Below are 19,091 nucleotides of genomic sequence, written 5' to 3' on the forward strand. Positions count from 1 at the left end.
GTGTTGGGATGATGGAAGAAGAAGTTGAGGCGAGAAGTTTATGATATATCAGTTTTATTGATGCATTGCACACGGCAAACGTCGAGAGGCAGTAAAAACCGAAGGGATTGAATTATTCAGGCTGTACGTTTTGTTCGAGCAGAAGGGAAGGATGATGAACGATGTGAATTGGGTTTGAATTGGCTTTTGAAAGGTATGAGCATAATATTTTTACACTGATGACGAGACCATAAAAATTGCAGAAGATGATGCAAGAATTTTTTTTTCAACGGTGTTTAGTGAATGTTATTTGTACAGTACTTTCCTAAATAGCAGAATTAATTAGAATTTAAAAAAGTTGATTTTCCCTATAGAGGTATGCCCAAAAATGCTATTTTGCATCATTAGTTTGTTTGCATCATTAGTTTGTGAATGATACACGGTAATAAAATTTTGATGATTTTTAATTTCACTTTTGGTCACTAAAACTTGATTTGCAAAAATACACAATTTTTATTTTATTTTCATAAACGTTTTAGGAGACATCAAAGGCCAACTTTTCAAAAATGTCCAGAATGCACAAAAAATCTTAAGGCCGAGTTATGATTTTTTGAACCAATACTGATTTTTTCAAAAATCGAAATATTGTTCGCAAAAATTTTTCAACTTTATTTTTTTATGTAAAATTGAAATTGAATTTTATGTAAAATAAAAATTCAAAAAGTACTCTAGTGAAATTTTGATAAAGTGCACCGTTTTCAAGATATAGCCATTTTTAGGTAACTTTTTTGAAAATAGTCTCAGTTATTCATTTTTAAAAGTAAGTGCCAATGTTTGCCAATTTTTGAAAAAAATATTTTTAAAAAGCTGAGAAAAATCTCTATATTTTGCTTTTTGAACTTTGTTGATACGACCCTTAGTTGCTGAGATATTGCCATGCAAAGATTTAAAAACAGGAAAATTGATGTTTTGATATCTCAGCAACTAATGGTCCGATTTGCAATGTTGAAATATGAAACATTTGTGATATTTTCCGATCTTTTTGAAAACAATATTTTCAAATGTTTTTAATCAAGACTAACATTTCTAAAGGGCGTAGTATTGAATGTTTGGCAGTATATTTTTTTAAATTTCAAGAAATCTGGTTTATAAATTATTCAATTCAACGTAGACATCACGCGATGAGCTACATAATTAGCCAACACTGGTAGTCATGCTTCATTGAAAAGATTCTGCCCCGACAGAAAAGTCGACTTTTTGTCTACTTTCTGAATTTAAAAATAAACGTTTTTCAATAAATTTTGAGAAAATGTTGATAGTGAAAGAATTTAATATTTGATCAATTATGAATGAAATTGAAAAGGATATATAGTTCTGATACTTATCTATTCAATAAATTATTTATTATTATTTATTATGATAATCTGTTGTTGAAATATTTACCATGAGATGAGATTATTTTGGTATTTTATTAAAAGTTTTTCTGTTGATAGAAAACTCATAAATATTGCCAGCATCAAACGAAAATACCAATTAAAATGTATGCTTAAGAAACAAATACATATTGTTATTCTAATGCAAAATTTCCTGAACTTAAAAAAACAATACTTTCAAAAGTTTACGATTTGGTTTTGAGTTTAAATCACGAAAAAATTTTCAAAAGTGGTCAAAATTATCACTTTTCAATCAGCTTTTTGGTTAAATCCTGATAACTAAAATATAAAAATTGGAATAACAAGCCATAGTTTCGAAATTTGAATAAAACAAGTGTCTTAAAATGCATTTTACACTAGTTCAGTTGTTTTGCAATCATTCCTTAAAAAAATTAAAGATTTGACGAAAACCATTTTTTTGGCGAAAAAAAAATGCAAGAAATCTTTGAAATTTAAATTTTATTATCTTAAAACGGCTTTTGCCGAATTCATGTCACAATCGCCCAGATAAGCTTTCAATACAAAATTAAGACATAAAACCTACCGTAAACTGGGGTCAATCGGGACACATGGGGCGAATTGGGACAGCAGTTTTAACCATGTTGGAGCACAATATTTTGATTTTCCTGGTTGGTTTCGGTTAGAACAGACTCAGGCCAACAAAATGTGTACATCCATTTCCAAATTTAAAAGCTCTAAGTACTCTAAAAACTGCTGTCCCTATTCAGACTGTAGTCCCGATTCACCCCAGATTACGGTACTATTTTTAACCTTCACCGTTTTGAGCAGTAAGACAATGCGGATTACTATATTTCGGAAGACGAACTTAAATTTCGATACTGAAGAAATTCTAATGTTATAAAGATTTGTTTTTTTTTTTTAAAACTTCAATTGTAATAAAAATTTGTTAAATTACCTAGAAATGTTTTAAAAAATTGCGAGGAAAGCATATAAGAAAAATAAATGGTTTTTTGGTGTTCCCAAAATAGGTTATTTTCAAAAGACTAATTTAAATTTTTTATTTATATTGTTCAGATATCTTGTTAAATTGAACTGTGTAATTTTTTTAAAAAATATGTAATTCGCAAGAGATCAGAAAAAATAATCCATGATAGTCTCTTTAATTTCTTGAAGCATAAGAAATGTGCTGATGTTAGAGACGAGTGATTTTTTAGCTAACTTCTGAATTATTAAGTAAAATTATAGTAAAAAATTAGAATGATTTTTGAACGTTATCTGATTTATATCATAGAAAAAATCGTCGAAATCCTCACCCAAGTGCATTCCTCTTCCAAGCCAAACATTCCAATTTCATCATTGGAATCCACGCAAGATTAGAAAAAAAACATCATTTCATTCCAACTAGCTTACCTTTTGTTGGCAAGCAAATTAACTTTTTTTCCCCCACATTTTCCCGCTCAAAAGTATTTCCAAACGACCTTTCCGGGATTCGGTACGGCAGCGTTATTGTGGTTTTGGCATGGGCAAACCGCTTCCGGTGGTTTTTGTGCCCATCTACCCTCATCGGTAATCACGTGTGTGGGCCTTCGCATAACCACCGAGTAGATGGGTATTTTCCGATTCTGTAAAAAGGATGGGTAATGGAAAAGTCATCCCATGGAAAACTCTCTCACACAGATTCTACTGGACTGGGATGAACTGTAGGAAGGCTTCCGGGTGGCTATTCAAGCGCGAAATGACTTTCGGTCACGAGCAATCTCGGCATCCCTCGGCAGTGATTATTTTATTAATTTTCACTTCTGGTGTGAAAAGCTGGATGAGTTTTTAAACGATTTCGGCCTCAAGTGCCGTGCGTCTCCATTAAGAATTAATTATCTGCCAGAATAAATTGCATAAATCACGCACTTTCAGGGTAACCTCTTGCCGGTATCATGAAGACGGCCCCAGATAAATCAAAATAATGGCATTTGGGACACTCTGAACAACATCTCAACGTTGTTATGAGCTACGGGAGCGGAGAGCTGCACAAAGGAATTTCCAGCTGGATTCCTTCGCAATCATGGATGAGCAGCAAACGACATGCTTCAATTTTTCAGCAACCGTAATGGCACTTCTAGTTGCACATGATGAGAGTAACTATCATGCTAGTTGGACTGGTGCCGTCTGTTTTGTGCTGCATGGGACATGAGTTCCAACATTTTGTCATTATTTATTTGTATCCTTGACCTTCGTGGGGACAAATTGGAATGGAATGATTTTTGAAACGAAACTATAGGGAGATGTTTTGACATGTATTTCCAGTGCATTATTCATGACATTCATGCAATGCTCTCAGCCTGAACTTAATCAATTACTCACCATAATTAATTAATCTTGAGAATCTGCCAAGAAATGAAATCTGTTAAAGTTGAGGTACGTTTTTGTCTTAACAGAAACAAATTGTGTCAATTTGACAATTACTAATCCTTGTCATGCCTAAGTTTGAAAAATATATTGTTTAGGTTATGACAGGAAAATAATTTTCAAAACCATTTGAAAATATTCACAGCAAAAAATCCGATGGTAAAATCGCATGCAAAAGCATGCACATCACCTTTGTGAAAAAAGACACTTATATTACACACTGCATGTACAATTTTTGTAAACATAAAAAAGTTGCAACCAATGGGATTCATATCCAGCACCAGCAGTAAGGACTGGAGTCTTAGCCCGCTTGGCCGCATATATGAGCTTGACCATTCGTAAAGTAGGTTTTCCACACTGCTGTGCTACATATTTCAGGGTGTAATATTAAATAAAATTTCATAAAAAATGCAACATTTATTTTACACCCCCGGCCTTATAAACGCAGCTGGATTACTATTTTTTGCTGTGTATAAGCTAGCTTTTATTGTTTTTGAAATCAAAGTTTGAAAGTGATTAGAAAAATTTGACAATGCTATCACTATAATGAAATTTTGAAGACTAAAAAAACAGAAATTAAAGTCATTTGATACCTTGGATATTTAGAGTAAAGGAGTGATTAGACTACTACATATGTACAAACAAACAAACTCGCAAACAACCATACTTTTGGGCAGTTTGGCAGTTTGCCTGCTATGTTTGTTTGAATGTATTTATTTGCAAAAAACGTCAGCCTGCTGTCAAAAAAAATAGTGCGAGTTTGTTTGTTTGTTTGCCATAGTCTAATAGCCCCTTAAATCATTAGAAAACATTTAAAGTCAAAATAAAACAATTTTTTCAACAACATTAAAATGGTCCTCCAAATTTTGGAATTTTTGAAAATTTAGTTTAAAATAAAACTTACAAAAATCATTTATATATTTTGAACTTAAATGGTTTCTGATCTGAAAATTCGGCTATTATGCCAAATCAAGTATTCCGAGAAAAACGCGTTTTAGTGTTTGTCACCAAATCTCCGTCAAGGCAATTTCCCATAAGAGTAGCATATTAGCCGTTTGGTTTTTCGCATCGGCAGCCAAATCTAAACACTATTTTAGTGAAATTCAAGTTTCAGAAGATGCGTTGGAACATCCTCTACCACCTGGTGCTAATAACTCGTTTTTGCCAAAAGTGGATATTAGCCGTTTTTTTAATCGTGGGCAGTGATGATCAACTCAAAATATTCAAGATATCAATTGACTTTAATTCTATTTTTTTTTAGTCTTCCCCGAAAAATATTTTTTGACGAGCTGGCAAAATCGTCTCCAATTTTGTTTTTAGAATTTTTGATGGTCGTACAGCTAGTTTCTGATGTAAAAATGTTTTCTAGTGTTACGAAATCGTTACGATTGTCAACAATACCGTCAACTGGGGTTAATCGGGACTACAGTCTGAATAGGGACAGCACTTGAAAACTTCATATTTTGTTGCTCTGAATCTGGTCTAACCGAAACTACTTCAAAAAAGGCAAAATATTAGGCTGCATAATTGTTAAAACTGCTGTCCTAATTCGTCAAATGTGTCCCGATCCGCCCCAGATGTAGGTACTTGTTCTTATTTCCAGATCATAAAATTGAACATTTCTGGAGTTTTGTATTTATGAAAGGTCCAATAAACATAAATTCATTTTATGCTTTTTAGGTGTTTTTGAATACCCCTGACTCAAGGAGATTTTTAAAACACCCAGAAAGCAAAAAAATGGAAATTTGGATTTGGATTCCCGGGAAATTCGGTCGAGACTCTCGGGAACTTTTAAACTTATAAATATCGAAGCAAAATTATACAAAATAATCAGAAAATTATTTGGAAAATTCTAAATGTTCAATGATGATGCTGATGTTCAATGTACGATGTTCAAGTTCGAATAAACATATTCTTTTCTAATCTTTTTAATCAGAAAGTGTACATTTTAAATTCCAATAATTATAATTGAGAGAAGCCATAAAAAAGTGAACCCCAAAATATACCTTCAAGCATTTACACCCCAGAAATGAAATTTAAAGTTTTTTTTAAATATTATTTTTATTCATTATTTCTAAGAGGGCTCATTAAGGTTTTTCAAAATAAGTTTAATTTCCTTATCCTCTCTCGAGCATAGCCATCATAAAAATCTGTTTTTTATTCTCCCTCCCAAAGTCCCAAAGTTAATTTTGCAGTATCAAGGTTATTTCCTTTTTTGAGTAAGTCATTTTGTGTTTCACGTCAACCTCAATATTAAGTTTTTTTTGGGAAAAAAACTTTTGGCAATCTTTGTAAAGTTAATGTTCGCAAGTTGTGAACATTCGAGTTTTCCCGATAACTGTAAATATTTCTTCAATGTATATTTTCAGTTTACCTCTAAAATTTTTGTTTGTGTCGTTATTTATCATATTGCAAAAATTCCGATACTTGGAAATTATATATTATTCGTAAACATTTTAAACTAAAATTTTGCGTTCTAAAAAGCTCAGGAAACAATCTTGTATTTGCAGATTCAGAAAAAAGTAAGGTATAGTTCCTCTAAATAATGAAGATACCTAAATTAACGTTTCAAAGAATAAGTATGAATTGATTGTAAGTAAACCATTGAATAAAAAAAAACAAATTTATTACTTTTCTTTTTAAATTATTGCCACTATTGGTACAGTGAAAAAAAAAAACTCCCGGGTCCTGGGAATTTTCGGGAAATAGCCAAATACAACTCTCGATTCCCGGGAAATTGAAAATCTCGAGAATCGTCACCCTCTAGTATGGACTTATCAATAATAGAGCAATTGTTTCTTTTGGTGCAGGTATCAGTAGCCTGATCCTAACAATAAAAAAAGCTTTGAAAAATATTTGCAGCGGCCTTAGGTGGAAATAAAAATAATCTAGGAAGTTATTAAGTTACTACTTTAAAATAAACTATTTTTGAGTGTCATCAAAACAACCTCTAATTTTATTGGTATGTTGCACAAACTTTTCTATTATAATATTTATTTTTTTGTAAAGTTTTCTGATCTTTCCAAAAAACATTTTTAAATTATTCTAAACTCATGCAAATTACTCATGATGATTTCATTGGCTAAAAGTTTAGCTAATTTTTTTCTAAGAACAATTTTTTTCTCAAGTTTAACAACATATTCGCGCTATAATATATTTAATTGATTTATTCAAAAAGGTATCAAATGCTAATAATCTCATTACCGTCTCATAATGGGTAGAAAATAGCAAAGCTTCATAAACCAAAGATTGTAACACACAAAGAGAGAGCGCGCTCCTGTTTACGAGACGCATCCGGTTTCACTTTGGCACGAACACACACACACAAACACATACATGTGTTACCAATCTCATACCATCAACAAAAGAATAAGAACAAAAACACAGAAACAAGAGTATTCCGAAAAAAGCACCAAAATCAGAACCGACACGTCGACGCACGTCTGGCACAAGGTGTGCCAATAAAAGAGGTGTGCGTGTGCGTGTGTGTGTGTGTGCGGGCAAAAGTGCGAGTAAATTGAGGCGTGGAAAATATACACCGGAAATCATGCCACGTGAGGAAAAACAAGGCGGGGGTGCCGATTAAGCCATCCACGTGTAAATTTTGGCTAGCTCGGGGTTGGGTTGGGGGTGTGAAAATAGCTGTTCCAACCTTGTTTCAACCCATGCTATTGCAAGGAGGTAACAATAGCAGAAAATAATCGTAACAACAATAAATTTAACTTCCGGCAATTGGTAATAGTGAGCGTGAGCGTTAGTTTGTAGTTTTTTCTGTTTTACTTGTTTTTAGTACATTGGTTTAGGACTTGCATCAAATGCGTGTGACGAAGCAATTTTGCACAAAATGGCCACCTGACCATTTTGTTTTTATTTTTACAAAAATAAATCAAATCATACATTTGCTTTTTTGTGCTCAAAGTGCCATTTTCACGTAGCAAAACTTGTGGCAAGGCTTAAACGGTTAGTTTAGTGTTTGTTAAAGTCAGTGTTGGTGGCACGAGAGAAAAACGACTCACGTGACGAGAATTCCTCTTCGCTGACAGAAAGTCGTAAACGCCATACACATGTGGGAGTGTGCGTACGTGTGATTGTGTTTGACGGATTTTTCCTTCCTTCGTCGTGCGAAAACCAACCCAACCGAAGAGAAAACAGATGTTGATCCAGGCGATGACGATGATGATGAAGGTGGTGATGATGCTGATGCTGATTATAAGCTCCGGCCGGCGGCCCGTACCAGTAGAATCATTGAGGCGTTTAGCGGCAGTTTCGGCACCGTTAACCACGTGAATCAGCCAAGCCAGCAAACTTGCCAGACGGAGGAATGTTTAATCAAGTGGAAAATTAAAGAGGTATGTAGTTTTATTGCAAGCGACTGTTTTCTATTGCATTTTTAGGAAAAGTTTGGGCGAGAAAATAAAAAAGATTTTCTAGGAAGGAAGTTTCCTTAAAATGTGAAAATTGGTAATGGTTTTATTTAAAAACTGAAAACTGGGTATGTTTATGTTTGAATTGATAAAACGACCAACAATTTTAATCATTTATTTGTAAAAAAAATTAAAAATCAAGCACGGTCAAAACCGATTATTTTAAATTATTTGTTTTTTTTTTTTTTTTATTTCAGTTGGAAAATACATTTTTATACGAAAAATAGGAATGTACTCATACAATTTGAAGAACAAAATTTGAAATTCAGAATTTAAATGATTTTTATTAAATTACTTATTATAGAATATTTTAATTTGGACTTTTTCTCTATTCATATTCAACTTGAAAAAAAGAGTACTGTAAACAAATGACAACAAGCACCTCAATGTAATATCGATTTTAAATCATAATTTAAGAACACAACAAGGGGGGACAACAATTTATTATTTTTTGCTCGCAATAGTTATATTTATTCTTAAAAAATGGTTTTATAAAAGTTCTGAAAGCATCTTTTCTTAAAACATATTCCAGGAGTATTTCTGAGTATTTTTTGTTATAATCCAATAAAACAAATTTTATTATTTTTGAGTTCTGGGTTTTTCCACCTTTCGTAATACTCAAGCAAAAAAAAAAAAAATCATTGGACAAAAAAACCAAAAAAAAAACAAGATATTTAAATTTGGCTGGTCACGATATTTCAAGATCATTAAAAAAATATATAAAATTTATTTTTGTGCCTTTCCGTTTTGAAAATACTTACTTTTTCTGCAATAGAGTTGAAAAGTACACTCAATTAGGTTGCGAAAAGTTCAGTTAAATTTTTTCGATTTTTCGACGAACCCTCGATCTAAATATAAATAAAGCCGAACAAAATCAACAAAATTATAAAGTAAGAAATTGTCAAAAAATGTCGTTGTTTTTGCTTTAGAATTTCACAAAAAAAACTATTTTTAGTTTTTGTTTTGGATGAAACTTTGTCCATCGCTCCCTTAGGTCGAAATAAGCCATCATTATTTTGTCTATACAAAGCGTCATACAAATCTGAGGGATGTTCGTAAAAATGTCTTTGCAAATTTTAGAAAATCTGTTGTTGATCAGGACTATTCGGGATAAATAAACATACGGAAAAAATAGTTAAATAGGTTAAAAATAGGTTTTTGTCACAACAAAAAAAGATTTTGGCAAATTTACCCCCTTTTTTTTTTTTGGTTTTTGATATTTTTTAGTGGAACAAAAGGCCAATTTTTAGGCCAAGTTATTATTTTTGGAAAAATAAAGTGATTTTTGTAAAGTAAACAAAACTTTCAAAAATCACTTTAAAAATGAAATTCGAATCAAAAATTACTAATGTGTTTTTTAATTTATTGCTCTATGTTCAGGTTAAATTTGTTTTAGAAACATTGTCTTTATTGTTAGATTAGCTTTTTGGTGATTTTTGTAATGTCGAGTTGCGAAGTCGTAGAGAATTGCTCAGTTGTTAAAAGCTACTACAGTCCAGTTTCGATCATCTGAAAATTTTCCGGGTTTTGAAGTTTCCAAAAAAGTGTCCTCGTGGTTTAAGGATGATCCCAAAAAAAAGCGGCAAAGCGGCTCTGCCAAAAAAAAAAAAATGAGTTGAAAAAACAGTTTGAACTTTTCTTAGTTCAGCTCCAAATTTTTTACCGGTGGTTAAAATCAAGAACATTTGTAAAGAAACAATGATATTTAGTGCATTCACCTCCTTAAGTCTCGGGACAAGTTGCTTTTACACGTTTCCAAACAAAATTAAAAAAAAAATAAAAGTATTTATCCATGTTTTCCAAATTTTAAATGGATGAAAAGTTGTAAAATGTATTGTACACGGGTGCAGCTGTCGAACAATCATTATTAAAAGAAAGAATGATTTAGCAAAACAATATTTTCCTCGAAATTTCACAAATATTCAAACATGTCTAAAAATTATTAACATCTAAGAAAAGCAAACACATTAAATTATTTTTAGTTAATTGGATATCTATATACATTGAAACTTTTAAGTTTTTTGAAAAACACGCTCATTAAAAAAAAATACCAACTTAATTTGAACTGTGTCAAAATGAATAATTCAAGCAGGCCACGCTGGTGTCACAATCCACAATCGGTTCTGCACTGAAGTCCACCTACTGTACACACATCTGGCCCAGCCTGCTACGCCGGCCTGTCCGTTTGTTATGATAATTACTGATAAAGTGTTATCTGGCCTGCGGCCACTTTGATACGCTGTCGGTTCGCGCCTTCTGGCCCACCTACTATGCTCACGTGGATTCAAGTGTGTGTGTGTGTGAGGAAATGGCTTGAATATTTATGAAAATATACGAGCTTTGAAAAATATTGCACCACAAAAGTTGGCAGCAGCAGCAGCAGTAGCAAAAACATTCGTGTAATCAGATTTGTGCCAGGTTATGTTGTTTTAACAAGCAAAAATAAACATTACATGTGAGGAAAATGAGCGACGGTAAACGTCAGTTCAGAAGTTTGCTTGATGTGCTGCCGCTTTGGCACAGGATAAACAACGTTCCGCCTGAGGAAACACTTGGGGTTCTAATCAACAGCGAGATTGGGGGAAAAACGAACGGAAGAAGAGGAAAAAGAAACGGTTGGCTGCCCTGGCTGTTATTATCCAACTCTCCACAACGTCCCGTCATCGACTACTGGATTCTTGCAGTGACACTTTGTGTGAGTAGCAAAGGTGGGAGCACTTGCAGCTGCAACAACAACAGCAACAACATCGGAGTGTGCCATGTGTGCTGTACCTGCCTGTCTGCTTGCCTTCTGGATGTCCGCTGAGTGCATTGTTGATGCGTTCACATGTCAAACGGTAAGCAAGCGAGTGTGTCAGTGAGTGGCAATGATTGTACACGCAGAACAACTCAACCACGCAAAAAAAGAAAAAAAAATCAACAAATCAACAACTCAACAACTCAACAACTCAACACCTCAACAACTCAACACCTCAACAACTCAACACCTCAACAACTCAACAACTTTATAATAAAAAATCATGTTCAATTTTGCGTGCATCAAAGCAAACCTCTGGTGTGTGTGTGCAATCCTGACAAAGTCCGGGAGTTGTTTTTGTCAGTCATCGTGGCGGTGGCAGTGGGTGTGCCTCTGATGGCGGAGCTTGCTGCGAACCTTTGTTGCAGTTGCCGTTTCCTGCGACCTGGATATGTGCTTACAATTTGCTCTATGGATTTCTGGGATCGCTTGCCAAGTGAAAGATACAAAAAGCCAACAAAAAGTTGACTTTTTCCTGCCTTGCTTGCAGTAGATAAAAGCTCTCCGGATCAATCAAGAGTCATTACGGGATGCAATGCTTGGGAAAAATTAAATCAAATCAAAAATTTATCGAGTTTTCTCGTAGAAAAGTGGTCATGTCCTCGTATCGGTTTAAAATTATGAAATCTCATTTTGATACCCATTAGATCGATCCGGCTGGGTTGAATCCCGCCTATAAGATATCTTTTATCAGAAGATGGAGGTTGTTTTTTTACCGATTGACATTGGGACCCAGATTGGGACAGGGCCGGTCGGCGAAGGACTCCCGAGAAGGGCAGTTAAAAGGTGATTCCGGTAACGGTGGCGTTACCATCAACATAAAAATCGTAATTTTAGGCTAGCGTTAGGGAGGTCTGAGTGTTGAAATTGGAGATGTGCCATTTTAACATTATTAAATTGAATCTAAGTTCTAAGCCTAAGTTTGGAACATTTCAATTCATTTTATTTATTTTTAAATCAGAGGTATCGGCCAATGTGGGCATGTCACAGAACTCAAATTTAATGTTAGAAGTAAGAAAATTAAAAATTCTTTTTTAGTTCATTATTCGATTATTCGAAGTTTCATACAAACCTTCGGATAATCGAATCATCGGATAATCGAGGCTCTGGAATTTTTATTTCAAGCTTTTATACCCATCCTCCCTCTTCAAAACTTCCCCAAGAAATCAGGAGGCAAAACAAAAAATTATGCCGAAAAAATAAGAATACATTGTATGATGTATTTTTTACAATCAAATAATTCACTTTAAAGCTTAAAAAAAATGAATTTTGAATTGAAATGTCTTATAAGATACTGATACTGATCACATACTTAATGGTTTCGAAAATTCATTAATATTTTTTTAATTATTCACGGTAGTACAACTAACAAAATGAAATGAAATTTGAAATAAAGTATTTTTGCCTTCCTCACCTTACTGAGGAAAGGCTATAAAATCACTCGAAAAATGAACTTCTCAATTAGACCTCCTAGACCCACCTTCATGTATACATATCGACTCAGAATCAAATTCTGAGCAAATGTCTGTGTGTGTGGTGGGATGTTGATCAAAAAATTGTCACTCGATTATCTCGAGACTGGCTAAACCGATTTTGTCCGTTTTGGCCTCATTCGATCCGTCCTGGGGTCCCATAAGTCGCTATTAAAAATCATGGAGTTTAGTTAAGTACTTCAAAAGTTATGCTAAAAAAACGATTTTAACAAAAGTTCGGAAGATTGTAAAAAGGGTGGTTTTTGTAAGAAAACCCATCATGCTATACATTTTCAGAAAGGTATTTAAAAGACCTTTCCAACGCGTCCAAGACATTGAAGATCTGATAACCCTATCAAAAGTTATAAGCACTTAAGTGTTATTTACGCACTTTTTGGAGGCCGGATCTCAGATATTTTGATGAAAACGTTGTCCGGATCTCTCATGCAACCTATCGTTGGATAGGTAATCAAAAGACCTTTCCAACGCGTCCAAGACATTGAAGATCTGACAACCCTATCAAAAGTTATAAGCACTTAAGTGTTATTTACGCACTTTTTGGAGGCCGGATCTCAGATATTTTGATGAAAACGTTGTCCGGATCTCTCATGCGACCTATCGTTGGATAGGTAATCAAAAGACCTTTCCAACGCGTCCAAGACATTGAAGATCTGACAACCCTATCAAAAGTTATAAGCACTTAAGTGTTATTTACGCACTTTTTGGAGGCCGGATCTCAGATATTTTGATGAAAACGTTGTTCGGATCTCTCATACAACCCATCCAACGATAGGTAATCAAAAGACCTTTCCAACGCGTCCAAGACATTGAAGATCTGACAACCCTATCAAAAGTTATAAGCACTTAAGTGTTATTTACGCACTTTTTGGAGGCCGGATCTCAGATATTTTGATGAAAACGTTGTCCGGATCTCTCATGCGACCTATCGTTAGATAGGTAATCAAAAGACCTTTCCAACGCGTCCAAAACATTGAAGATCTGACAACCCTGTCAAAAGTTATAAGCACTTAAGTGTTATTTATGCACATTTTGGAGGCCGATGAGATAAGATGGTCATCTCATCTTATCTCATGATATTCATGCGACCTATCTTTGGATAGTTAATTATAAGACCTTTTCAACGAGCACGAATTGGATTGAAGATCTGACTACCCTATCATAAGTTGTAACCACATAAGTGCCCTGCAATATGAAGATCTGACTACCCAATCTAGTGGTATGAATAATGAGTCAAATTGATAAAACTCTGAAACACACCGCCATTTTGTGTCTATTTTGGATAGCACCCTTTAAATGTGAGGAAGGCACCAACCACATAAGGGTGGATTAAGTAACGTTTTTAAAATGTTTTTGCCTAGGGAGGGACAAAAACTTGAGATAAAATTTGAACTAGCCTAAGTATCTGTCAAAAAATTATAAATAATATGCATCCTATAAAAATTAAGTTTTTAAATTACGTTATTAACATAAATTTTCAGTGGTCATAACTTGAAAATGGTCACATTATTGAAATTTATGTGAAGTAAAAGCACTTTGAAAATTTGATTTTACATCTAAAAATAAACTCAAAATAGTTTTTTCGCCTTTTTTCCATGGTTTTCAAAAATTATGATGTTTTTTTTAAGTTAGCAACACCGCTTAGTAAATTTTGATCTACTTGCGTGACATTTTTGTCATCTAAAAAATATAAAAAAAATAATAGATTTTTCAATAGAAATATTTTGCGAACTCATGTTTTGTTGTCAACATTGTTGAATTAAAAAAAGGTGATTTATTTCGAATGTACCTTTTTTTGTTTTTTAAGTCCTAAGCAATACCTACAAATCAGCCCAAAACACCAAATTGATCAGAAAATCTGTTCTCAAGGTACAGATTTTTGAATATTTTAATAACCTTTTTATCGACAGCTTTCAAAATTATATGAAAACTTTTAGGGATAAAATTATGAAGGACACTGACTTCTTTGTTCATAGAAAAAGTACACATAAAATTTCATATAAATAAAAAAAATATCGTTATCCGAAGTCTAAGAGAATTGCTCTCAACTTCTGATGGACATTTTGTTTTTCTATAAGCTTTGAGATTTTGTTAAAATGAGGTTTTATAAAAATAAAAAAATCTTATGTATGCATGTATGTATGTATTAGTACCCCCGTCTTGGCAGGACTTGGCCATGACCACAGTATGTTTCAACTGAGACGGTTCGGTTAGTAACCGACTTATATCTTAAGGACCTTAAAAGATTATCATTCTCTATCCAACCATATCTTATGATATGATTAAATAGACAATGACATTCATGTGACTTGGGCCAGGCGATCCACGACTCCCTCATCCAGTCCATAAAATATATGAAGGCCCTGGGATTATTTTTTGAGAGGGGTTAGTATTTTTTTTGGGGGTTGTTAGGCGTTTGAAATATATGGTAATATGGGTTATATAATATAATGAAAACAATTAGCGATTATATAATGAAAAACAAATAAAAGATCAAGTATCAATATATGCCATAAGAACTTTACAAGTTGTTTCGAAGCATTTATTCTTTTTAATCTACATAAATAAATGGAATATTATGGAAATAAAACAAATCAAAATGACAAATTAAAGTAAAAAAAAATTAAGGTACTCGTTAAATTAAATATACCAAAAGCTGATGGAATTGTAGAGGCTAATTAACAAAAGCTTCGAAACAGCTTCCAAAACCTAGGGATTTATACAACTTTCCCAATTTTGGAAGCAGGAATTTAATATTGCCATTGAAAACAAAAACAATTTATAAAAAAACAGGCAAAAAACAAAGCTATGATTCATCCAATCGAATAATTAAGTCTTGGAAAACTACGTAACAAAATGTTACTGATTCCAAAATCGAGACGTAACAAGAAATAACTACTGAATATTATTAAAAAGTCTCCCAGATGGTACAAAAAGTGGTCCTGAAAAACAATGGTGTTAGATAAAATATGGAGAGTAATGGTAAAATTTAAATGTAAAATACTAAATAAAAACTAGTAATGTCACAATTATAATAAAAATATAAAATATAAAAATATGTAATCAGATCTTAACAAATGTTTCGAAGTTGAAACCGATCACTGAATTAAAGAAAGAAATTAAAATGATCTTATTCCACAACTAATTCTTGTACTAAATATTAAATAATCCCATACAACTTATTTTAAAATTGAATCTTATAAATGTTGGATAAGGATAATAAATGCAACAATATTATTCATGCAACTACTTATTTAAAAATTTAGAAAAAAACAGCGGATCAAGACCAAAACAAACAAACTTTGAGATACTTGTCAAATCCAAATTTTAGTTAGAAGCTCTACCATGTCCAAATTTCGGCAACCAGAAAATAAAATGCTGATTAAAAATTAAAACTAATTTGATAAAACTCATAGCAATTGGAAACTTATAAAGCATCAAAAAGTTTTAATTCCATTAAAAAATGTATTCGTTTATGATAGACAATTAAACAATACTAATACTAGAACCAAAATCAAGACATAACATAGAAAAATAGATTATTTAATTTGTTACCATTAATTATCATTTGTTTATCTTAAGTGGGCATGAAATACAACATAACAATTCAAACCTATTTCAACACAAATGCTTTTAATTATTTTGTTTAATACAGCCGCTAGATGTATCCGCAAACTGCATTCTGAAATTTTTAAGGGTGCACAGCAACCAAGGAAGTTGTTGTCTTCTTATGCCAAAATTGACAAACTTACGGACCCAATCCTGCACAAATCTGATTGTAAAAACAGGTAAATTTTGTTGTAAATCACATAGTAGACAGTACTTTAGGGGATGAATAAAACATTATATCGATAGTTCCCGTAGTTTCGAAAATACTAAAATATCTGTAACAAAAATCTTGGTGCAAAAGCTCTTGTTGATGTGCACCGTTAAATGGAACATAAACACAGAAATGACAGCTTATACAAGAGAATGTTGATTATTAAATATCATACAACATTAGAAATGAAATATAAATAATGCGAGTTATGACAAAACTGTGACAAAACTTTGGGCAATATAACAGCCCACTATGAAAATACGGTAATTTTTTTCTAAATCGAGATGTTTGTTCAAGGTTTTGAAAATCTCCCCAGATTCAGGTTAGACTGCTCTTCAAATGAACAGTTTCCCCATAAACTATAAGAGACTAGTTAAACATATAAGAATAAATCATACAAGTTTTTAATCTTCTGAGTCCTCTTATAAAACGCGTGCTCGCAAAATAACCTGGAAGGCACACCGTTTTCACTTCAAAATATTCATCTAATTTCTCTACTTTTCAACAAACACTCGTGTCAAAACTAAAAACCACCGTGAAAACCGACGCCAAAGACGACGTTGGCCAGTCGGCAACTGCGCTTCTCCTCTCCACCAATTCGTCGTTCAGCGCCTCTGCTAACAGGAATTCTAAATCCGTCACCAAAATCCCGGAAAATCCACATTTTGAACTAAAATTTCACTTAAAACTAGACTAAGAAAATACGGAGCGAAAAAAAACGAGGAGCAAAAATCCAAAACGTCACGACGCGCGCGCGGCTTGCTTCGATCTCAAGAAATGATTCTTATAAAAATAAAAAATTCTTATAGTTAAAAAATTGCAAAAAAATCAGTTGAAAAAAAAAGTTTTATAAAGGGCAGGGTTTTTGTTTTTAGCGTTATTTTGGAAAACCATTTTTTTGTTTACCAAAAGCAAAAAAAAAAAAAAAAAATAGAAATTTCTTAAAACTTGGATCAGTAATATATGAATTTTCAAAAGTTTAAAATTTTAAATTTGAATATTTTTTAAACTAATATTGTAACTAAGGATGATTTAACAATACTATTGTTTAAATCTCAACTTTGGTAGTTTTATGAAATTCTGAAAGATTCAAAGTTTTGATTCTGTTTTTTGAAGTCATTATAAAACTTTTTTTTTTGCAATTACGTCGTGAACTTTACTTTTCCTGTCATTCTTGAACGACAAAATAGCCTACTTTTCTGTACCAAAAATAACAGAATCGAATAGCAACACTTTTCAAAATAAATGCTGAAAAGTTCTACTTTTCAAAAAGTCCTTTTTTTGCAACTTGTTGCATCAACTTCTATTTCAAAATTTAACAAAAAGCCAATTTTAAAGTCTGTTCTTTCTTTAACATTTCGATACAATTAAATGTATACGAATATACGAAGCATGATACAATTCAATGAATGATTTCAAATTTGTGAATTTTGCAATTTTTGGGCTGATCAAATCAATAATTTCAGACTTTTAGCCCTGGAATTTTAAAATTTAAATAAACTCTAACCTTAGCGAGTTCAAGGACCTCAAGTTCCAAATTCAAGCTTCCAGAACCGCCGACAGTCCAGTTCAGTCACCCCGGGTAGGGACTTTTCGGTCAGTACCCAAAAAAGGGACTTCTGTTTGTACGTAGAAAAATGCTCCAAACCAACACGTGCAAACGACCTGCTCCGGAAATAAAAATGAATAGAAATTTAGGTTGTGGGGGCTTTTTTTTCGAGATGGAGGTTGAGGTTGTCCTGAAATTCCAAGCTACGACGAACACGGGCTCGGACATGGATTGGGGCCAAATTTTGTTTGCTCGCACCGCAGGAAGGGACATGATGATGATGGTGTGATGATGAGATCGTTGTTGTTGTTGTTGATGTTTGAAGATTGAGAGGATGCCCCAAAGTCATCTTCGGTGATAGCAGTGTTGGTGTTGGTTCTGGTGGGATGGGACGTCGAGGAAAAGTTTGGCGATAATGACTTGACTGATGGGCAGCTACCAATAAACAGCTGGGGATCTACTGTGGCGTACAAGCTTTTCGTTTTTTTTCTGTGTTGAGATGGTTTCGAAACGTGGTCCAGACATGATACCAAAGGGACCATTCGTTGATGACTTTGAGTGATTTGCTGGAGTTTGGTCTCGCAGAAATGACATCAAAGACATTCTTGGAAGGTGATGTTTCGAGATAACTTTGACTTGTTAAATTTTAATTATTTAATTTGAACTTCTTTAAAAGCTTTTCTTTTTGGGTCCATATAATTGAAATTTTGCCAAATTTCAAACAAAATCTGTGAATCTAAAACCAGATAACCCAACGCCAATCTAAGTGCAAAATACTACTCTATTACTAGTCAGCAACCTCCAGGAGACCAGCGTTTCGATTGCAGCAGCAGCAGCGCCATGTTTATCTGGATGATTTATGTACTCCCGCGCGGTTTAGTGTTTACTCTATCGTCACAACCGGAACTTTGCGTGTGGGCACGGCGGCTACGTGGGAAATTTGGGGTATTTTGCACCAATCGGGTGGGAGTGAGAAGTGCTGGGGTTTTGCGGCCTGGGATGTTTCATCTGCTGGACGTGAGAATATTTGGACGAATGCTGGAATGCAACAGGCCCATCAATTGAAGTTGAGAGGTGAAAGTAAATAAGTTTTTGGCAGCAAGCTAAATTGTATTGACTTGCGATTCGGCAAAATAAGTGAGTGTAAATGGTACGCCGAAAAAAGTTAAATAATTATTGAATGAGTTGTTTGTAGAAAACTTTCCTTCGATTTCACTGGTTTTGTTTTTTCAACT

General features: G+C 33.4%; 1 protein-coding gene across 3 annotated transcripts in view; it reads left to right on the top strand.

Annotated features, from left to right (window-relative positions):
• Positions 1-6: 6 nt before the first annotated feature.
• Positions 7-19,091, top strand: part of LOC120420517 (transient receptor potential-gamma protein) — a 236,388-nt gene continuing 217,303 nt past the window's right edge. For all 3 annotated transcript variants that reach the window (XM_039583580.2, XM_039583582.2, XM_039583579.2), the window contains exon 1: positions 7-193. The gene's annotated coding sequence lies outside the window, so the exon portion shown is untranslated. The remainder of the gene's footprint in view (positions 194-19,091) is intronic.

The sequence above is a fragment of the Culex pipiens genome, chromosome 2, assembly GCF_016801865.2.
Source record: "Culex pipiens pallens isolate TS chromosome 2, TS_CPP_V2, whole genome shotgun sequence".
NCBI lineage: Eukaryota > Metazoa > Arthropoda > Insecta > Diptera > Culicidae > Culex > Culex pipiens.